Source organism: Peromyscus leucopus, chromosome X (assembly GCF_004664715.2).
Source record: "Peromyscus leucopus breed LL Stock chromosome X, UCI_PerLeu_2.1, whole genome shotgun sequence".
In the NCBI taxonomy this organism is placed as follows: Eukaryota; Metazoa; Chordata; class Mammalia; order Rodentia; family Cricetidae; genus Peromyscus; species Peromyscus leucopus.
This window is the reverse complement of record NC_051083.1, coordinates 113,656,280-113,679,932: the sequence shown is the minus strand read 5'-3', so window position 1 is coordinate 113,679,932 and position 23,653 is coordinate 113,656,280. Positions and strand designations below refer to the sequence as shown.

Genomic DNA, 23,653 nt, shown 5'->3' with positions numbered 1-23,653 from the left:
TATGTGGTCCTGTTGTTCTCCACCCCAGAAACCTGGCTGTTCACTGAAGATGAGCCTTCACATGACTCCTTCCTTCTCTTACTATCTCTTCCTCCTTTCTTTCTTCTCCTTCTTGCTCTCTCCTCACTCTCATTTTTCCCTCCTATCTTCTCAGATGTCTTGTGGCCCCTCCTCTTTTCTGACAACTCTCAGAGCACAGCCTCTTCCATTTCCCTTCCTGGCTGCTGCCTTCTCAGACTCTCCCTTACTTTATCTCATCCTCACCATCTCCCTGTTTCCTCTTCACTCTGATGCTCCTTCCCGTCTTCCCTCCCTTGCTCCCCCTTCCATCCTTTCCCACCCCACTTCTCCACCAAGCCTCTGCTTGTCTCCCTCTCATCTTTCTGCCTAGCTCCCCTTCTTCACTCTGGGTCTCTTTCTGGCTGTCTCCTTGCTGTGCATGCCAGTCTTGCCCTCCATCTCTCTCAGCAGTCACAATGTCAATTCAGCCCTGGATGCACTGGTGACTCCTACATCTCTCACTCTAATCCTGACCTCTCCCCATAGGCCTACAGCAGAATTCCAGATGCCAGCAACTTGCTGTTAACTGGATGTCCACTAAGCCTCTCAATCCAGCATATCTCAGACCGGACTCATTATCTGTCCCCATAAATGACTCCTCACTCCATTCACCAGGCCGTCACAGCATGCTTCCTTAGTTTCTAGCACTACTGTCCTCTCACTTGAATCTCTTCAATGAAATGAGGTGTCAAGTCTTGATAAAGCCATCTCCCTTCCTCTTTCTACCCCTCTTGCCACTGCCCTGGTAGTCCTTCATCATCTCAGCCCAGGAATATTACACTGGCCTCTTAACTGCTCTCTCAGCCTCCCATCGCTTGATTCCACAATCAATTCATCTTCTGAAATGCTGCTTCGATCAGACCTCCCGACTCTCGTCAAAAGCCATCAGAATCAAGCTAGCTCTCAAGGCAGAATTCTTAGGACAGCCTTCAGGGCCCTCAGGACCTAGCCTCCAAACTCCTCTGCAAGCTCCTCTGCCCTTTGCCTGCAATCCTTGCCACCCCCAGCTCCTGCCCATCCACTTTCAGGACTCTGCTGCTTCTGCACTCTGAAACGGCCTCCCCCGTACCCCTTCTTCCCCTCACGATCATCCCTCAATGTCTAGCTTAAATGTCATTGTGTCATTCCCCTAGCCTCAGCACAAGAACAGCTAACCCCTCCCTTTCTGGCTCTCCTCAAACCTTTCCTTCTTTCCTCTGTCCTACTGCATGTCCTCCTCTGCTGGGCCATGGCATGTCTGTCTCTCCACCACAGGATCGGTTACCGGAGTTAAGGAATAACAGCGGTTTTTGTCTTTAGCTTCTCTGTAACACTTTACACATTGTAAGGACTCAGTAAATGCATGTTATATGGGACTGAATTCTAGATTAGACCTGAGGGAATGACTCTGAGAAATCACAAGAAGCAAAATAAACCAAAATGAAAAAGTGCTACCATGCTGGCTTACTACCAAAAAAAAAAAAAAAAACTCCATACATTATCTATAGTATACCTTTCAAGGCTGCTTGATTCTGCCTCAGTTCACTATGTATGTCCTGTTTTGTACCTCTACATTGCAAGTAACTCAGGGGTATAAAAACTCTGTCATGGTCCCATAAAGTTGGGATTGACCTCCTGCCCCCCCCCCCACTGTGGAAAAACCAGTTTTACCTCCATTTGTAATCCCATTCCTTTACTCCACATGAATTTGTGATTTTGACCTTTTCTTTACACTAGCTATAGCATGTCTAGCTTTCTCATTAATTAAGAAGAAAAAATCCTTACTATGTGTTCATTTTTCAATCTGTTGAGAGAGTCATAATGCTTTCCTTTTCTCTGAAGATTATCTTTTGGGTGGGGGAGCTTGAGACAGGTTTTCTCCACAGTCCTGGCTGTCCTAGAACTTGCTCTGTAGACCAGGCTGGTCTTGAACTCACCTGCCTCTGCCTCCCAAGTGCTAGGATTAAAGGCATGTGCCACCACCGGTGGGCTTGAAGGTTACCTTTTACCATTACTAATGCTAGGGTAATTTTAAATACATCTTTAACTAAGACCCCATCTGCTAAGCTTAGTGGTGCATGTAATCCAAAGAGGACTGAGAGTTCAAGGCCAGCTTGGGCTACATAGAAAGACGCTGTCTCAAAAAAAAAAAAAAAGCCGGGCAGTGGTGGCGCACGCCTTTAATCCCAGCACTGGGGAGGCAGAGCCAGGCGGATCTCTGTGAGTTCGAGGCCAGCCTGGGTGGTTACCAAGTGAGTCCCAGGAAAGGCGTAAAGCTACACAGAGAAACCCTGTCTCGAAAAACAAAAAAAAAAAAACAAAAAAAAAAAAAAAAAACTCCCTTCCCTGAATATCCTTGCTAATTAATTTGTCATTTGTTAGAACATCTTGGAATATTCCTAGATTAAAAAAACAATGGTTTCTGGGCGGTGTTGGCTCACGCCTTTAATCCCAGCACTCAGGATACAGAGCCAGACAGATCTCTGTGAGTTCAAGGTCAGCCTGGGCTACCAAGTGAGTTCCAGGAAAGGCGCAAAGCTACACAGAGAAACCCTGTCTTAAAAAAACCAAATAAATAAATAAATAAATAAATAAATAAATAAATAAATAAATAAAAGGTTTAGCCAGGCAATGGTGGTGTACACCTTTAATCCCAGCACTTGGGAGGCAGAGGCAGGTGGACCTCTAATTTCAGGCCAGCCTGGTCCACAGAGTGAGTTCCAGAACAGCTAGAGATACACAGAGAAACTGTCTGGGGAAAAAAAAACAAAACAAAACAAAGAGAAAGAGAAAAGAAACAATGATCCTGCTTGCTGGCTAATACACCAGATACTTTTTCATCTTCTCTAGGGAACATTATAGGAATCAGGCAATGGAAGGACCTATTCTTGCTGGAAGATGAATTTCAACACCATGTACACACTTTAGTAGCTATCTAAGTATCTGTAAGCAGCAGGTACTTCAGAGACCACATCATTTTCACTCAAAATTATTTCTGTATTTTTGAAAATTGTTTGCTGGTCTAGGACAGAAGTCAAAGAGGGATTCCCAATGTTTGGAAACAGAGCAACATACTAAACATCTCCTAGTTTTTAGGCCCAGCAAAAACATAAGAGAGGAAAGGTAGAAGCAAAACAAAACAGAAGCTAAAAACAAACATGTTCATGGTGTAGTGTATGGCAACCTAGAGAGCAAAACTGACACTCGATGCCTCTACTTGGAAGAAGTCTTTTTTAAAATTTATTCTCTGTGTGCATGTACACACACACACACACACACACACACACACACACACACACACACACGCGGATCCCTGGAGCTGGAGTTAGAGAGGTGTTTGTAGACCACCTGATTGGGTCTTCGGAATCAAATTTGGTTTTCTGTAAGAGCAGTACACACTCTTGACCACTGACCCATCCATCCATCTAGCCTTCATGAAATCTTGAAGATTGAACAACCTCTTAAATCTTGGCCTTGTGACGTTCCTCATGATTTTACCAGAGGAGCACTCTTGGCCATCTGAAGTCCACTGTTGCTAATTAACAGTAGTCTTTGTGCTCAAGTGTTAGAAAAAAGCAGACACACAGGCAGGATACTGAACTAAGTGGCCTACATAAGAAGGCAAGATTCATGTAGCAAGAGAGAAAGTCAATGGTAGCATCAAATGATTCACTAAAAAACAGGCTTCTGCTGGCAAAGGAGGAGCAGGATCAGAACAGTCAATGCAAACGAGTGTTTCCCAAGCCAAGATCACTGAGAAGCTGGTTTCAAACAGCATCTTAGGTCTCAGCTCCACATACTCTGATTTCAGTAAGCCTAGGATGTTGTTTTATTACATCCTGTCCAATCAAGTTAGTGATCACTCACTGTAAATCACACAGGGAGGTGAAGAGGGAAAAAGAACCTAACAAACACACATGGCACACATGCTTTCACACCAACTTGTTTTCACTCGAAGCACCCACATTGATATCCTCATTCTCCCCACCTACTTCTCTCTCTTTCTCTGCCCCTCCCCTTAAGAACCATAATCTAGAAGATGAAGTTCCAAAAAGGAACTTGGCAGAAACCTGGTAATCCCAAATGATCAAGGAATCACAGGCACAAAGGACTTTCCCAGGTGTCACAACCATGTAATTGTTAAGAACAGCTGCATGACCCATGATTCAAATGCTGGTCACTGCCTAGAAAGCAGGGAGTGGGACCACTGTAAACTATCCTCAAAAGTCTTATCTAACTCATGATAAGGACAAAGAAGAGCACATGTTCACAAGCTCAAAGCAGCAAGTGTGTCTGAAAAAAAAATAGAACTTTGCCATTTAGGAGGCCTATGTAGATAGGAGGAGATAGACGGACTGAGATCCTAGGAAATGCGTCTAGCAAGTAGACTGCACAGAGTGTGTAGTCAGCCATAATGGCCGCACTAGAATAGGGGAAACCAAGATGAGAATGGACTAGTGGGAGAGAAATAACTTTAAAATGGTGAAAATAGCAGCTAAGCTGAAAATGAATAGGGACTAGAAGGAATACCATGATGTAGAGATCTGAAGGGGAAAAAAAAAGAAACACCTCCAAAAGGAAAGAAAATGTGCTGGATGATAAGAGCAGGTATAGATGGCATAAAAGAGAAGCCCATGATATACAGCAATCAAACGGGAAAAGTGAAATAGGGGAACCTGAAATATTTCACCATCACGGGCCAAACTGAAATACTGTGGGGAAGCACTGTAGCTTTTTAGAAAAGGTTAGAGACAATATGTTGTCAAAACAGGGGATAAAAGGTGTATATAACAAGTTATAGCCCAATCCATGGTTTGGGGCACCATGGGCGGCTCTAAAACGTATAAAGATTTTACAAAAGGGCACAATTGTGCTTTGAAACGAAGATGCCAGAACAAGATTTCACAACAATTAAAAGCAAACGCACGGTCATCACTGCATTTGAGGAAGAGAAGAACATTAAGTGAGGTGACAGAGCAAGACTATGACAAATATTTCACACTAGAGTAGATGATGGGTTTGTGTTTGTTTATTGAGTTAGAGTAGTTTTTGTTTTGTTTTGAGATGGAGGTTCATGATACTCAAGCTGGCCTCAAATTCACTATGTAGCTGACTCTGGCCTTGAACATTCATCTTGAAGCATGGCCTTAAATCTGTCCTTTAGACTACAGGTGTGGCCAGTAGACAATTTAAGGAGGAAGGTTGGGTCAGTGGTGACTAATGAAGAAAACTTTGGGTCCTACTGTTCCAATAGAAACACGGAGCTTTGGGTAGGGTAACACTCCCATAAGGAAGAAAAAGCCTTCAAAGAAGCAAAGGAAAGGCTACCCCTACTACTCCACTTTGGGCAAAGCAGCATCATTGCCCTACCTCCTTCTGTGTGTACTGAACAGGATATTAACACATGTTTCCCCATTAATTACATACCTCAAACTTTAACACCAATGAGAATGTTTTCCCCATTTTAAGCTGTTCTGTTTTAGTGGTTTTCCAGAGAAGGGCATTCTTATATTCTGTTCCCTGTCCCTCATATCTATATCCCCTCACCTTTTCTAGCTATTTATCAGCTATCAGTACCTGAAACTCAAGTGGCATAGACATGTCCTAATTGCTTTACTGTGCTTCCCTTCATACAAAGCAGGTCCTTCTACCACCATATATGATAGCAGACACACGAAGATCAACTCAGTAATTTGAACAATAGGAACTTTTTGTGCTGTTCATTTTGTCCGACTAAATCTATCCGGAACACTTTCTAGCTCCCTTGTTTTATTGTCATATCTGAATATTTCCACTGGTGTCTACCATCAGAGATCAGACATATTGCATCTCTTCCAAGGCATATTGCATCCTCTTCCAAGATATCTTAATTCTTGTATTTAACAAGAAGGCTAAGGAATGGCCTGCATATGATTTTAGCATGGATAGCTTCACAGACTCCTTGGGTACCACCATGTTTAAAAACTGTGCCTATAAACATTTATGAGACTGGATACAAAGGAATGTTAACTGTCTATTATACAGATGAGAGCTTACTCATTCTGATGAATTTAGTTACTGCCAATGTAGTCACCTAGGGAGGCTGAATAGTCATCTCAGCAACTAGATGACCAAGGCTTACTTACAATTTTCTACAGAGCTCCTGAGAGCACTAACATGGAATTTTAAGAGCATTATATACACCCATGCTTTTAGGGGTGACTTGATATTTAGGAACATCCATAATCCATTCAAGACAATAGGTGTGAAGGTATAAACCTGGAACTTAGGAAAGTTAGACAGGAGTATCCCTAGTCTCAGGCTAGTCTGGGCTACATAGCTATTTCAGACACAGCCTTTGACACATAGTGAGACCCTGTCTCAAAATATGGAAAAAAACAATGCAATCAGATAGCAGCAGTATTAAACAGAGTCATCTAATCACTGTTCTGTCACCTGCAACAGTGATGCATTGCTGGACCCACAGCCTAAATTGTGGTAGAAACCTTACAGAACACTTCACTCCTCCAATTCTCGCCATCTCAAGATCATCCCACTATGCCCATTTATCACCACATCTGCCAAATAACATATAGTAGTCTCTACCAAGAACTGAGCATAACATAGAAGTACTTACAAGGACCAGAGGTAATATATTTTGAGGATGATGTGAGCCAAAACAAAAGTTTTCATGGTTTACTTACATTTTCATAACATAAGATTGTTTTAGCTTATCTACCTTGATTTTTCCCTATTATTCACAGCACTCATTTTCATTTCCTGCTGTAAAGAAACTGATTTACTCTATCTAAGAAAAATATATCACTGTATTAATAGCTTTATACTAAACTCGGGCTCTAGCTGTAAGATTTTGTACAACTGGGGCTAGAAGATGGCTTAGCAGTTAAGAATACTTCCTGCTCACCAGGCGGTAGAGGTGCACACCTTTAATCCCAGCACTCAGGAGGCAGAGCCAGGTAGATCTCTGTGAGTTCGAGGCCAGCCTGGTCTACAGAGTGACACCCAGGACAACCACCAAAACTACACAGAGAAACCCTGTCTCCAAAAACAAAAACAAAAACAAAAACAAAAAAAAATACTTCCTACTGGAGTTCCTTTCTGAGTACCCATGTCAAATGGTTCACAATTGCCTGGTAACTGCATCTCAAGGCAGTCCAATGCCCTCTTCTGTCCTCTGTAGGCACTGCTCTCTCATGTACACTCTCTCACACACACACACACACACACACACACACACACACACACACACATATACACACACACTCACACACAGAAAGAAAGAGAGAATTATCTTTAAAAAGATTTTGTACAACTTTTACATGTCACAGATAGCTAGAAAACTTAAGTCAGCATTGTGAAATTAGTTATTTCTTTTAAAACTCAAAGCTACTTCAACAAGACATCTCTGTAAATAGGGACATTTTGTGAGACTTGTCATTTCTGTTAATCCAAAAATAAGAGTTGATTTTTTCCATCTTGATCTTCAGCAGTACCTTGAGAACATCTAGTGTATCACACATCCAACATGAAGATTGGAATCACTTTTGCCATGTTTCTATGTCCTTCCTGTTATAGACTATGACAGTGGCCCTCTGGTGCCTCCATTTTAGCATACTGTATTTATAATACAGACTTTTTCATGGAAAGGGGAGTCCTCATCGTCCAAGTTTTGTTTTTGTAAAACAATCCTAGACCATGTACATACATACATATTTGGAGAGACCATTATCAGGTTATTTTTTTCTGTTCTCTTACGGGAGATGAGACTCTGACTACATATAGATCATGTATATAATTCATTTGAAGCTATGTTTTGTTTTCCCTTTTATTACACAGTATTTGCTCAAAGAATTTCAAATTCCATAATGACTCTCTCTACTACCCATCCATACGTTTACTAGCCCCATCCCAGTAGGGTCTAGCATGATGTAAGGCACACAAAATGGACTCAATAAATAGCTTGCTAAACTGTTGGAGAAAACCAAACCTTTTCTGTATCATACAGAGACCAGGAACCCCAGGTAGAAAATATTAGTTAAGTCTAGCACAATAGTATGCACCTGCAGTCTCTGATAACTCAGCAGACTGAGGCAGGAAGATACTTGAACTCATAAGACTAGCCTGGACAATACAATGAAACTTTGTTTCAAAAAATAAAATGATACAAATCAGGGCCAGTGAGAGGGCTCAATGGGTAAAAGCACTTGCCACCAAGCCCGATGACCCGAATTTGATCCCTGGACCCACATGGTGGAAGGAGAGAGCCAACTACTGCAAGCTGTCATGCACATGCAAAACACACACACACACACACACACACACACACACACACACACACACACACACACACACACTAAACAAAACAAAACAAAACAGCACTGGATGAAAGTATTCCTTTTACTGCCTTGCTCTCACATTAACCTTCTTCCTGCTTTATCTTTGTAATAAAGATAATCACAAAACTAAAATAAAATTATGCCAAGCAAAATAATAAAATCAACTTCCAACTATCTCACTGTGATACATCTACAGCAAGTTTTTAAACTCAGGTGACTTATGGAATACCGGTAGATGTGTGTTCAGGGAACAACTATAATATTTGCCTAAACATAATAAAAATAGGCAGGTAAATCTCAGGGGTTTGGGGGCAGGTAGAGAATAACAATGCATTTTCTAAGTCAAACAAATTGTTAATTTGTCAGCCAATCTGTTGTTTTCAATTGGCCTGTCATCGGTCTCTCCCTATATTGGCATAGCTAACAGAGACCCAATTGTTGACACCAAAGTCCACTCCAGCTGCACAGAAGAGATCTACTTTGAAAGCCACTGTTTTTCCTTTGCCCAAAAGTTTGTTTTGGGGAACCCAGAGCTTTCTTCAGTATTATTCACTCCCATACAATCATTGATGAGCATCTTTATCATAGAAGCACATCAGCTCCAGGTTCTATCAGCTTTCCTAGAATTTCCAGAGAGAGCTAGAAAGCCTAAGCAGCCATAATTTAAAAGCCCTTTATTGAAAGCAGTATTTTGAGCTGAAGACATGGCTAAGTGGTTAAGAGTATATATTGCAGCCGGGCGTTGGTGGTGCACGCCTTTAATCCCAGCACTCGGGAGGCAGAGCTTGGTGGATCTCTGTGAGTTCAAGGCCAGCCTGGTTTACAGAGCGAGATCCAGGACAGGCACCAAAACTACACAGAGAAACCCTGTCTCGAAGAACCAAACCAAACCAAACCAAAACAAACAAAAAAAAGAGTATATATTGCTCTTGTAGAGGACCCTAGTTAAGTTCCCAGCACTGATATCAGGCAGCTTCAGGGAATTTGATACCTCTGGCCTCCATAGGCACCTGCACTCACATACTCACATACACATACACACACACACATACACCATGCACACACAATTAAAAATAAAATAAAGGGGACTAGAGAGATGATTCCGTTGCTAAGAGCACTGGCTGCTCTTCTAAAGGAGCCAGGTTCAATACCCAGCACCCATATGGTAGCTCACAATAGTCTTTAATTCTAATTCCAAGATACCACCAGGCATGCAAGCAGCACACAGACATGTATGTAGGCAAAACACACATATATACAAAATAAAATTTCAAAATAAATAAAAGGTTAGAGATGGTTCAGCTGTTAAGAGCATTTTTTGCTATTGCAGAAGACCTGGGTCCAGTTTCTAGTACCCACATGGTATCTCACAACCATCTGTACCTCCAATTCCAAGGATTCTGACGCTCTCTTCTGGTACTATGGGTACCTGGCATGCACATGATGCACACACATACATTCAGGCAAGCACTCATACACATAAAACAAAAATAAATAAATCTCTAAAACATAAATACTTTAAAGTGGTTATTTGGAAATATGTAAATCCAAAAATAAATAAATAAAAAGTAGGATCATGTGTACATGCATTCACCACACATGCATATGTGTTTAAGACCCGAGAGGTCAATGTCAAGTGTCATATTCAATTGCTCTCTACCTTATTTTTTGAGACAGTCTTTCACTGAAGCTAGATGTCACTGGTAGACCCAGAGATCTGTTTCTACCTCTCCAGCCCTAGGATTACAGGCGCATCACAATTCCCAGCTTTTACATGGGCACTAAGCATTGAACTCAGGTTCTCAGACTTGAGCAGCAAGCACTTTACCAACTGGACCATCTCCCAAGGCCTTTTTTTTAAAAAAAAAAAAAAAAAAACGAAGTTTACCTGTAGCCCCAAAGATCCTTTAAAATTTCAACTGCATATACAGTCTTCAGTTCCTCTCCTGAAATAGCAAATAGTGTCACGGCACAGCTGTTAAAGCAACTACCACATCCACCTCCGGGGTAGATGCAGCAATGAGGTAAGGTATTACTTCCTACCAGGTAGTAAATGCTGAATGTATACCAAACTAATTAAAGAGGATTGTAGAGAAAAAGGACAAAGGGCTAAGATGGGGGTGGGGTAGCAGAATGAATTTTTGTTTTCATTCTGCCACAGTATATAGTAAGTAATGTCATAAGACAAGTACAAAATTGTAGTTTTAAAAATAGATCCCATGTGTTAAGTATATTAGCAGTTACAACATACATTTTATCTTATATAATTCTAATCATCCTATAATATTAGTAACATCTCTATTGTCTAGAGGAGAACACTGGGGCTCAAGAAAGTTAGGGACTTGCTTCCTGCCCTACTGCTAAGAAGTTGAAGAACAAGGACTTTAACACAGGTCTGTCTCTGAAGCAGTAGATTAATTAGGATGCAAGCTCACCTGGGCATGGTAGAACCAAGTTCAACTGAGCAAAGACTCTTCATGAGAAAATATATTCAATCGTCTCATAGATCCAAGTATTCAGTGCATCTTCTCCCTGGGATTATATTTGTGTATTATACATTTCACAAAACTTAGAAAAACAAAAGTCTTGTTATTCTCATACCCCTTCATTGAAAAAATTCTACTGTACCCTTAAATGGAACCAACACCAAGATTTCTAGACACACCTTAGTAATGAAGTAAGCAAATTTTCTTAGCAGACAGTCAGTAAAGAAGCCTCAAACACAAAGTTACTCCTCCATAGAATTCAGTCCTTCCCAAATCTCTAGCCACGCTAATCTCTTCAACTCCAAATGAAGTCACATTTACCTCTATTGGGGAAATTTAAAAACTACTGTATTGTACAAATAATAAGCCACATCTTCAAATTCATCACAATTCATTTACCAGGGCAAATACAACCTTGACATCCAGTCTGCAATTTATTTTTTTTGAAAAAGAGGCTGGGCATAGTAGCACACACTTTTAATCCTAACACTTGGGAGGTAGGGGCACAAGCAGGCAGATCTTTGTGAGTTCAAGGAAAATCTGGTCTTCATAGACCCTGTCTCAGAAAAAAACAAAAACAAACACAAAAAACCCAAACCAAAAAAAGATTCAGGGTATTCTTCCCTTGGAGTCCCATCCCCCATCCCCCCCCTCCCCCCGCAACACACACACTCAGGAGCTTTTTCTTCACTGTTCCTTAACAAATCTACACATACTCTGCTAAAAATGATCAGTTTTTACATGTTTTATGAGGAAAGAGTTGTGATCGCTTTACAAAAAAAAAAAAAAAAAAAAAAAAAAAAAAAAAAGGAAAACTACAAGAGTTTATTGGGATGGTGGGGAAGAAACAGAGTTAAGTTTTCCTCTTGACCAGAACACAACTTTAATTCACTAAAGAACATTTTCAACATAAAAGACCATTTTAAAGTTATGAATAGCAGGAAATGATATGATTTAGAAAGAAGATGGTTTCCTACATTTTACAGACTGGCATGAATAATGCCTGGCTCATATAAGTGATTATATAAAATACTGCCTTAGAATCCCCTAGTAACAGAAAGGTAGATTACTTATTTCTTCTCTCTTTAACTGTCCTGACACTAAACATTCAAGCAGACACAGACTCAAACTGATTTCCGTTGCTAACGATAAGAAATTTCCTTTCTTCCTTAAAAAAAAAAAAAAAAAAAAAAAAAAAAAAAAAAAAAAAAACTTGGGTCTAAGCGCTCCCCTTTCCTTCACATCCTCATCAGTGTTTCCCCCCCCCTTTTCAGTTTAATTAGTCAATAATTTTCACTTTCCCTACTCTCTCGGTTCCCCTCTAGTGTTCATTTTCCCACCCAAACTCAACATGGAATTCCTGCCATGGATTCTCAGAGGCTAGCTCACCCTGGGAAAGAGCTCTATGCATCTAACAGCCAACCCAATGAGTCCCAGACAGCTCCACCTAGAATTCACAAACCAGTGTAAATGTAGTCCAGTCCAACCCTGATTAGTCTCTTCTTGGTGCCCTTAACCCCACCCTCCAGTTCTGGCCTAAGGCTCTCAGATCCTTGTTCTTCATCCTTTATCTCTGATCCTTGTTTCACTCTGGAATTTCTCTCACCTCCTTAAATCCAGGATTCCTCCCACTTACAGATCGGAAAAACAGGTGTATTCCCAGTTTCTCCTATTCTCCATTCTATTTGAGATCAATACTCCCTTTCCCCATTCAGAATCCTTATACTCATCAGGATTTCCTAAGGAATGTTTCACTGAATTCCAGCCCTCTGTTTCCTGGGTCCTCCCACAGTAGTGGCTATCGAAAGTTAATTTTTACACTTCTCAACACCAGCTCCATATAGCATCTGAATGCTTCTCTCCTATCACTCTTAATGACTCTCTTCTTTCACACTGTGCATTTTTGTTTTCTGTTTCAACACTGAGGCTTGAACTCAGGCCATCACACATGCTAGGCAAGCATTCTACATGCCCAGCCCATATTGTGAATTTTACATTTTTAACATGTATACTACCTTTACTTCTTTATGGGTAAATATATTTCTATTTCTATTTTCTTCTAAATGCCAGCTTCTCCCTAGCCCTATTTTTACCCATGATCTTCCTACTTGCTCTAGCAATTCTAGCACTAAAGTGTAAAGAGCCCTAAGGGTTCTTCAAACTTTCTTTGGAAAAACATTACCCTGGAGAATTCAAGGTACTGCTTTCTCCTTAGTTAGACCTGACATGGGAACAGTGATGGTCACCTTCCTTCCCCCTTCACTGCCCTACCGACCTGCTTTATGACTTCTTTTGCCTTCCTTCTGTCTTGTGGTAAAACTTTTTTCTCCTATGATTCTGTTTCTCTCAGCAAAGCTCTTCCCTAAAGCCCACAGTGCAGATTAATCATGTGTTGAGATCCTCTGCCACCTTTACAAGCATGATGTGTAGACTGCATCATGAACAAGGCACAGATACACACCCCCAGAGAAGCCTCCTTTGCTTACCAAGAGCCTCTAAGGCAGTGAGAAGGAAAAGGATCTCCTCCTGCTGCCCCCCCCTCCACACACACACACACACACACACACACACACACACACACACACACACACCTTCCCTGGCCAAAAAAAAAATCCAGATCCCTAAGAGTGCCCTTGGTACAGCCCCCTTATCTTCTAGAACTTCCCTTTACTTTGAACAGTACAGACTCCAACAGCAAAGCTGGCTACAACTCACTTAGCTTTCCTCTGCCCTATCCCAACAATTAACCAGCCCTTCCTTATTGCTCTGTTTCAGAGAACTAGTCTGCTTAACCCAGACTTCTGCATCCCTTCCCTTTCTCTATCAAGTAGGTATCTAGTTCTCTTCCTATCAGAGTCAGAACAAAAAGAAACTTACTCTGCCTGCAAATCTGGTAAGAGAGTCAGACTTATTTTCCCCCGAGACAGTGTTTCTCTGCAGCCCTGGCCACCCTGGAACTTGTTCTGTAGACCAGGCTGGCCTCAGAACTCAGATATTTGCCTGCTTCTGCCTCCTGAATGCTGGAGTAAAGGTGCTCACCACTACCACCCAGCAAGAGTCAAACTTTTCAAAGTAAGTTTTAGAGTGACTTTCCCTTGATTAGCCCATACCCACATGTGGTTATATCTTATCCCCCACACACACAAGTGCCTCTTTTCATTACTGCCTGTGCTTAAGTGTGTGTGAAAATCCCTTTTAACAAAGTCAGTTTTAATAAGCCTCTGTGCCAAGACCTGTGGCTCTCATCTCCCAGATTCACCTCAAGCCAGTTTCCTCCGGTGCAAAAAGTACCTGCTACCAATATCCTCATAAACTACTCAACATGGACATGTCAGTCCTCAAATCCATCATGGAACTTCAGATTCTTTTAATCTGATTCATCAAGTCCCCTGGTCCTCCCTCAGTCTTTCTTGCTACCTTTGTTTCTCTGTCAAAATTTTACAGGTTCCTTCTCAGCCTTTCACTTCCTTTTGGAGCCTCTGGGTGATTCTTGGAATGGGATTATCCCGTTTAATCCCCAGTGGAATCTTGTAAGTTTCTTTCCTACAGACTGTCATCTTCAGTACCACATGGTGACATCATGTTCAATTCGAGTACCCTAAAACTCTGCCCAAACATCCTTGGCTATGCCACCTACAGTGTCCCCAGTAAGAAAGGGCCCTCAATCCCAACATTCAAGGACAGGACATATTAAACAGAATAACATAAGATGGCCACTAAAAAAGATAACTCCCTTCCATCCTTAGAATTTTATCATGAACCTTATCAACTCCCAACTCCAAATTCATGTCCCATTTCTTTCTCCACGAAATGTTTCTGCAGTGTGATTCTGAGAAACAGCCTAAGTTGAAAGAAGCATGGGACTAATCATTGAAGCCTTCAAGTGTACCCCAAAAGTCTGATCAAAGCTATCTGCAACTGTACTCTACCCCTGTGTCATGGGGACGACCTCCAAATCGCCTTGAAAGTATTCATCTGTGGCTTGCTTTACAGGCCCCCTTCCCACACTCATGCAAAGAGCCACAAAACGCTGGGCTAGAAGAATGCTCACCAAGTGAAGGCTGTCCTTACTGTCTACTCTAGAAAACAGCAAGAATGAGAAAGTATCACCACGTCGACAGTTTGATCAGGCAACCTTGAAAATCTCAAAACAATGCAACAAAAACAGTGCTTCTAATACCGAGAGGAGAGGAGAGGCTCAGTGGAACAGAAGGGCACCCCCACTGGCCTGTGGTGTTGGGCCTCTTGGGTTTGCAGCGTGCTTCCCTCCCGCCTTTCCCCTCGACCACATCTTTCGATACAACAATCTCCTGCACCTCCATAACACGAAAACCCCAGCCTTGGTGCGGCCGGCTCCTCCCAGCCTTGCCCGGACGTCCCTCCGGCCCAGCCTTCCTCTCCACGGGACCCCGGCAAGGAGGGCCCCCTCCACCGTCCAGTTCACCTCTCTATCCCTTTCCTGGCCTCTGGGTGCCCCCATAGGGCTCTGTCCCCAAACCGAACCTCCGGGAGCCAAGCCCACGAGGCCCGTCGCGGGACCCACCCCCCCTTCCTTCTCCCAGCACCTCGTCTTCCACGCACCGGGCCCCCGGGGCTCCTCGTCGTCGTCGTCCTGGCTCGTACCGCCCCCCGTCGGGGACTCCACCCCCAGCCTGCCCCCGCCCGCGGAAAGGCCCCCTCCCCACCGCGCGCCGCCTGCGCCCTCTGCCCCGGCACGGGACTCTCTCTGGCCTCGGTTCCCCGCCCAGAAGCGGCGGCGGCGGCGGCAACGGCGGCGGCGGCCCCAGCAGGAGCAGCAGCAGCGGCGGCGGCAGCGGCAGCAGCGCCGCCCCGGCCCCGCCCCGCCGCCCGCCGGAGCCCCACGCCCCGCCCGCCCGCCCCGCCGCCGGACTACTCCCCCCCGAAGACCACCACTAAGCCCCCCCAATCCCTGGCCACGATCTGCTCGAATCCAGCTCCGCTGGGCCTGCTGTCCGTTCCTCACGCCCCTTAGGAACCAGGGTGGGGGAACCCTGGGGTTCGCGGCCATCCCTCTCCCTCCTTCTCCAAGGGCCAGGGGATTGCCCCTGATCCCGAAATCTGGCCCCGTAACCGGAGCCTCCCTCCTTTCCAGCCCTCTGCTTTCCTCTCAGACCCCTTGCCTCCAGGCCTGGCGCGAAGCCGGTTGAGGGCTTGCAAGCCGGGTCTCCCACCAGGCTTGCCGGGGCCAGTATGAATTGCCCCCATCTCATCCTCCTTCAATTTGAACACCCTCCCCGCCTCGCCTGGCCCGGTAGCCCCCGCCCCTAGAGCGAGGGCAGCGGAGCTTGGGCGCTCCGAAGTCATCCCCCGCCTTTTTTCCAGGGACTCGGATAATTGCCCCTGCCCCCATCACAGCACTCCCACTCCCGAACCCAGGCCCCGCCGCCACCTAGGGGTACCCCTTACCCTACGGTTCCTGCACCCCAGAACAGGGGAGAAAGCAACCCTGAGAAAGCACCCGTCGCACCTCCACCTCTAAGGTTGGAGGGCATTTTCTCCCGGTCTCTTCAAGACTTCATCACGGACACCCCCCCCCAAAAAAAAAAAAATAACAAGCCCTTTCTCGCCCTGCCCTGTTGGCCAGGTTCCCTTCGGATCGTCGGATCCTTGGATCAGGGTTTGGGGCCAGGTAGTTCCAAGACCATAGCCTCCACCTCCCTTTCTGTGGAGTGGGGTAATTCCTATGGTTCCCCCCTCCAGTATCTACCGACCCCCGTTTCCATGGAGACCCCCGCCCAGCCGAGAGGAAGACTCTCTTGGATCGTGCTGAACAAGTCTCACCTGGCTAAAAGAGAAGGAGGTCGAGAAGGGGATAGGGCAGGGCAGGGATGGGGTACGAAGGTGGGAAGTGGAGGGGAGCTGTCCCGAAGGGAGGGGCGAGGACAGAGAGAGCTCTAGGGAGCTCTACGTCCGGGGACACGGAGAGGACGGCGCCCCCGGGGGGCAAGCTGAGAGGCTGAGGGGAGAAGAACGGACAGGGTTGGGGAAAGGCTTAGGATAGAAAGAAGCGGGTGGGGGAATACGAAAAAGCCGGGGAGTCAAAAGGGGTGGAGGGGTTGGGGGAGAGAGAAAAAAGACGCACCTGTTCCCGGGTCGGCTCCGCAGGGAGGCTCAGGCCGCCACCCGAGCTCCCTCTCACCCTCTTTGAACCACCACCCGCCTAACACTGCCGGGATCCGATGCCCCCCTCCGCCCCTTATCGCCACCGACCTCCTTCTCCTCTCACGGCGGCGGCGGTCGGACTCTAGGAACTGAGAGGAAGAAGGGAGGGCTCAGCAAAGCCGAGGAGAGACAGAGCCACACACTGGCAGCGCCGCGGCGAGCGAAAGAGTGAGGGGGAGAGCGGTGTGTGTGTGTGTCTGTGTGTGTGAGCGAAGCCTGGTGGAGTGGGTGCCGGTCGCAGAGCTCGACGGGAAGTGAAGTCCGGCCTTGTTCGCGGGCGGCGCCAGCCAGCGTTGCAAGATACTACAACTCCCAGAATGCTGCCTAGACGGGGGGGGGATGGGGAGGAGGAGGCGAAGGGAGGGAGCAAGCATGAGAGGGAGGGACTAAAGCTGGGAGCAAGCGGCGGCGAAGGGGGCAGAGCCAAGCAGCCCCGGTGACACTGGGAGGGGAGGGGAGAGGAGGAGGAGGAGGAGGAGGAGGGGATCGCTGAGAGAACCGAGCGGATTCCGGAGAGGGAGGCAGTGGTAGCTTGTAGCAAGCTGGGCAAAAAGATAGACTCCCAAGAAAGGCGGAGGCACTCAATCCTCGGGGCTCCAAGAGCTCCACGCCCCCCACCCCGACGCCCCTCAAGAGGGAGGTTGAGGAAGGGAGATGATCAGGGTGCCGAGGCCAGAGGGTTGGTTGTCTGCCTGCCTTCCAACGTTCTCCACCTTATGCCCCGACCTGACTTTCTCAGGCCACTAGTGACAGAACCAGGGTGCAAATCACTCTTTGAACCATCCCCAGACCTCCCCTGCCCCGGTACCACAGGGCACACGTATTCAGTCCCCTTTTCCCAGGAGCCTGAGGGAGGCTCCCCTTGCAAGCAGGGTGTGACTCTTCCATTCTTCCCGCACCCCCCCCCTCCTTGTCGTCGCCACCCTCCATCTCCTTCCCTGGAACCCTCCCCGAAGCTGGGGCTCGCCTTTCTCTCCCCACCAGTGAAGAATCCCTCTGGGGGCGACTACTCACCCCTACTCTTACACTGGGCCCCAACCCACCAGCATCCCCTTAGCGGTGTCCCCCTCACCGAAGTAATAGTGGGGGCGACCGGAGTTGAACTGGTGTGTGTCTACTTTTCCTCCGACACTAGCTGTCCTTCGCCACGCCGACCCTGTAGAAAGACAGAGAAGCACATTAATGCTCCCGTATCCCACCCTCCACGTTCGAGTCCCTATAGAAATGGTTCGTAGTAAGGCGGTTGGTAGTGGAAGTGAGCTTAGAGTAAATCCCAGTCCTCAAACCCCATTCTAGTCCTGAAAATCCAGGGATCCGTCCTTTTCCTTAAAAGCCATCAAAGAGCTTGGAAGGGAGGGTTAAATTATCTAAAGCCCAATGTCCACACGACGCCAAGCGACGTTACCTCACACGAATGTGATACAAACTAGGCTGCCCCCAAGGGAGGGAAAGTGCAACCCCCGACGCCTTCCACCCCTCAAACGCATACCCCTAGGAGATTCAGATGGCCAAGGATGAGGGGGAGACGGAAGGGGTGCTGAAAGAGTGAAGGGATTGTGGTGGGGAGGGTCCATGGCCCCCAAAGAGCAGAATCCAGATGCTAAGAGGTGGGTGGGGGGTGCGGCATATTGCAGACGGCGTCCTTCCTCAGTTTTCCGGGAATCGCCACGGAACACCGTCTAACACGGGGAGTTGCTTACCAACCAGTCAGTCCCCTAACCCCATTTGTGCGCATAAGGCGGCCGGAGCCCAGCCGGGAAGCCCGGGCACAAACTCCGCGGAAGCTGGCCTTCGCCGCCGCCGCCGCGCTGCCTCGGGCCTCCCTCCCTCCGCTCTCGGCCCCGCAGATCTACCTTCGCCCCCGGCCGAGGCCAGACCCCGCTCGCAACTCCACGCCCCTACTCCACCCCCTGCTCTCCCTCCCCTCGCCCTCTCCTCGCCGGTCGGGCCCAGCCCCTAGCGCCGCCCCGCCCTAGCGCTCGGTCCGGAGCCCAGCAAGTGCCCCGAACTCGCCCCCCGCCCCCACGCCCAGGCCAGTCAGGCCGGGCCTGGTTTCCCCCCTCCCGCTGCGCCCCGCCCCCCGAATCCACGTCCTACTTCGCCACCCAACTCGGCCCGGTCCGGGTTCGGCCCGCGCCCACGCCACCGGAGTCCGTGGTTCGGTCCGGTGTACGGTCACCCACCCCGCCCTTGCCTGGGTGCCGGCCTGCCTGCCCTGGCTAGCCCGCCCAAGCGCGCGGTCCCGGTCTTGGTCCGGGTCGGGGTGCCGGCCTCGGTCCTGGCGGCGTTGCAGCGTCTCCACGAGGGCTCGGTTCACGCAAGATCCGAACCCGCTCAGGGTGGGGGCTGCGGAAAGCAAGTTTCTTTATCCTCCCCCCCGCCGCCCCCGCCGCAGGGCCACGCCGTTCCCGCCCCCGTCACAGCGCCCCCTTCACCTGGGCAGAGCCCCCTGGCTGCTGTCGCAACTTTGCTCTTCTCCACACCGCCCGGGAAGCGGGCGAAGCGGGAGTAGGAGGGAGGTGGCGGCGAGGGGGGGGGTGCTGGGATCAGGCCGCTGGGCTCCGGGAGGACACGTGGGGGAGGAGGGGAAGGAGGAGGAAGAAGGGGGCGGGCCTGCAGTTCTCGGGGCTCCCCCCTACCAGCCCCGGGGAAGCCGGAACCTTGCCGGGCAGCCGCAGACCCCGCACTGGCCACGGGGGAAGAACTGAGCCACCTTCCCCGGTCAGCCCTCCGCTCCAGGAAGGAGGGGGGGTGCCGCAACGCCGTTCGGGGTCGGAGAGCGATCGTTTTCGCTCTGGTTTTATATGTAACATGCTCTCCCCGTTTTTTGACTCGGTCTCTGTAGGAGGGCGGGGGTCTTGCCTGAGGGGAACGCCCCCGCCAGACACCCCGCCCTTCCTCCGGTCCCCCACCCTTGGCGACCTCCGTGCGTGGTTCTGGCGCTCCAGAACTCAGGCCGCGCTCAGGCGAAGCCCCAGCCCGGGCGCCGAAGTGGGACAGGTGCTAGGGAAAGAAAAATGCCTACTCTTGTCGCCTCGTCTCGCGACTCCCGCTCGGCCCACTCTTCGTGGCAACCTCCCAGGCTGCAAAAACCTTGGGTCACCCTCAGTGGACATCCCTTGCTTGGGTGTGGAAGCATCTGGGTTGGCGGGGAGACCTGAGTGGGGAAGAAGGGGGACGAAAGGTCAGTAAAGAGAGAGCTTGCAAGACTTGCAGAGAAAAACCTGGCTAGAAGAGTACCAAGGGCTTGGTTTCAGCTTGCTTTTCCTCTGGGCTCTCAAGACACCAATCTGAGCCCCCTGACCCTTCCCCTTTACCCTAAGGACTGCCCGCTGGCCAAGGGAATAAATCCTTCCTGTGTTTATATCGCAGGCCATCCCTGGGATTTGAAGGGCTTAGAAGCCTGTGGTCCATGTTCGAACTCTGATGACTTTCCGTTAACTCCAGGGAGACAGGCTTTGCGAAGGAGAGATGAAGCTGCTGCTGGCTGACTTGCTTTCAGTCTTAGGTTGTTTCTTAGCAGCTCCACCCCTGATCTGGTGGTGAGGACTTCGAAGGTATTGTCTCAACCCAGAGGGTATTGCGCGGGGGTGGGGGTGGGGGGGAGGGGGGATGTCCAGCAGTTCCTAGAGGATTCTAAACAGAATGTGAAATAAATAACAAGAATCTGGAAAAATAATCTTTATGTCCAGATATATTGATATTATTTACTATATATTTATCTATGATAAGGAAGCGGAGAGTCATTTGAACTAGAAGGAAGCCCTGCAAAATTAATATTTTTCTCTTCTCCCTACCCCCCCACCCCCACCCCTACTCCCACCCCTCTAGGCCTTGAGGTTCCAACCCTAAGCTGGAGGGTGTCTTTTCTTTCCTTTGTAAGGACTTCACAGATGGCAGTTGAGACTTGCCTGCTGTGCTTCCCTCACCTGGTCTAAAAGATGTGTATGAGTATAAGAGCAGCTAACTGAGGCTATGGTGGCTTTGCTATTGTCTGAGATCTGGTGTTCTGTTTCCCCTATCGCCTGTCCTCACCAACCTCAACACTAGTTGCCAGCAATGGAGTAGGGCCATCATATTTTGCTTGGGGAATCTCTTCACTAGTCATTTTACTTGGCCACACCTGCCCTCCAATACATATACACACACCTATTTAAAAAGTGTTTTGCACCAAGACACAAAGAAGATTCAGAAATATATTTAAGTTAATCAACATATGAACTCAACATGCATTACTTAACTGGGAAATCACCTCCATGTGGCTTGATATTGCAGACCCTGCTTTAAGTTGATTATTTTCACTGATTTTAATTATTCTGGTAATTACTAAATCGCCACTAATCTTAAGGCCCTAGGACCTTAGTGTTACTCTGCTCCCCATTTTGAGCACATTTTGGACACACCAATTTGCACTAGTCTGCTTACCATTTGGCTGCATCATTTATCTGGCAAAATGAAGGTTGGGGGAAGATGGTTGTTTCCTGGGTGAAACTGTAGCTTTTTTGAGCCCTTTCCTGTTGGGGGCCAGACTTCCTGCCCTACAGGAGATGATGAGAAGCCAAGGATCAGTGTGGGGAGAGCTGTAGATATCAATGATTATTTTATCTGAGGCTAGCACTATAACATAATCATAATAAGAATATGCATCAAAATGTTTATAATGCCCTTTCATTTATGCTATTCTATCTGTTTCTCACTACAACTCTTGGTTTTGTTATTGAGGAAACTGAGTCTCTTAAGCATCTATGCGTGGCTTGCTCAAGGTCATCCAGCTAGTGAGTTTCTGAGCCAGGAACCTAGTAGTCCTGCCTCCACATCCACAGTTCCTTTCAATATCATACAACACTTTTGTTAAATGCCAAAACAGCCTTTTTCAGGAATATCGTCTTTCTCGATTCTCCTAGCCCTACCATGTACTGACCCAGACAGGACACTCAGAAAGGTACCTTAGTGAAATAGGAAGAAGATTGTTTAGGAGAAATATAACAACCAGAGTCTTGTCCTGTCTTGATAACTAACAGCAGGGACTAATATTTGACCAAGAAGTAGTGCCAGCCTGATGCCATGTACTTCGTGGTGTGTCCCTTCCCCCAACTCTAAAATACAGAACCAATGTACATGCTATATTACCCTCACTGGGACACCCTATGAGCACCATAAACCATCGCACTCATGTAAGAGTTATTATCCACAATGGTCCACCACAGGCTATCTAGGTGTTAGCATAGAGACTTAGGAACAACACTGGATTGGGTCCTGCCCTCCTGACACTTGGCAGACAAAGGAGGGCATTTGAGGGTCCCAGGGTAATTGGGGCTCCAAACCAACCTTGGACTAAATCCACAAGGATAATTATGTTAATTCTCTGCTTTGTTCTGCAATCAAAAGCCTTGTCTCTCTAGTAAAACAGCATAGCCCTATGACAAAAAAAGAATCCTACTGATTGAAATCTTTAGAATTATCAGAATGAAGCAAATTGGGAGCTTCTGGTTGTCCCTTCCTTTTCAGCACCTCACTCAATTGAAGGTTAAGTCAGGTGTGGAAAGCAGCATCTCAGGACAGCAGAACGGTTCATTTTAAGTCACCCGGGTTGAAAGGGGATCGAGTAAGGGAGAGGTACATAAGAAGCCTGGCTGGGTATTAATGTATCACTATTTGTGTTCCCCGGTGTTTCACTCTACACTCTGCCCATCCTCCATTCTCTCCAAACTCTATGTTCCATCCATGTTTCACTTTCTCGTTCAACATTCCATCTTGTTTCACTTTATGTTCCAGGGGCAGGTAGGGTTGGGGAGCGTTTCTTGCCCCGATTTGTCATTTGCAAATCTCAGCAAACAACGAATAATGAACCCAGGTGCAAGCAAGCTTAATGCTTGCAGATGCACTCCAGCAGCAGGTTGAGTGCTGCTGGCTAAGTGCTAACTCCCTGAGAACAAACATGCTTGAGGAAGGCCAGGTCTCTGCCCTCTCTGCACCCCAGTCTAAACAGAGAGACCTCGTGTCTGGTTAAACTTAACTCTGTAAACAGCCAACAAACTCTCTCGATTTTGTTGCCAAAGTGGGGAAAATGAGGAAGAGGGCTAAGATCACCTCAGAGACCTCACCAGGGCAAGCCACTCAATCCACTAACCTCTCCCCATTTCCCTTAAAACTAGATTAACAAATTGTTTTGTTGTTTTGTTTGTTTTTGAGACAGGATCTAACTGTATACTCCTGGTTGACCTGGAGGTCACTATGTAGAACAGGCTGGCCTCTAACTCAGAGAGACCTGTCTGCCTGCCCCCTAAGTGCTGAGATTCAAGGCATGTGCCACCCAACTGGTCTAACATGGTTCTTAATCAAGCAAAACCTTGTAGCACAGGCTTGTAATCCCAACATTCAGGAGGCTGAAGCAGGAATACATTCAAGGCCCCAGTCTGGGCTACTTGAGACCCTGTCAGGAAAAAAGAAAAAACTGATGGGCAGTAGTGGCACATGCCTTTAATCCCAGCACTCAGGAGGCAGAAGCAGACAGATTTGTGAGTTCAAGGCCAGCCTGGTCTTCAGAATGAGTTCCAGGACAGCATGGACTACACACAGAAAAACTCTGTCTTCAAACAAACAAACAAA

General features: G+C 47.1%; 1 protein-coding gene across 1 annotated transcript in view; it reads right to left on the bottom strand.

The window, feature by feature from the left end:
- Positions 1-19,582, bottom strand: part of Bcorl1 (BCL6 corepressor like 1) — a 70,893-nt gene extending 51,311 nt beyond the window's left edge. The window contains exons 1-3 of the mRNA XM_037198864.1: positions 19,480-19,582; positions 18,117-18,200; positions 10,811-10,907 (exon numbers count right to left, since the gene is read on the bottom strand). The gene's annotated coding sequence lies outside the window, so the exon portion shown is untranslated. The remainder of the gene's footprint in view (positions 1-10,810; positions 10,908-18,116; positions 18,201-19,479) is intronic.
- Between the last annotated feature and the right edge of the window lie 4,071 nt (positions 19,583-23,653).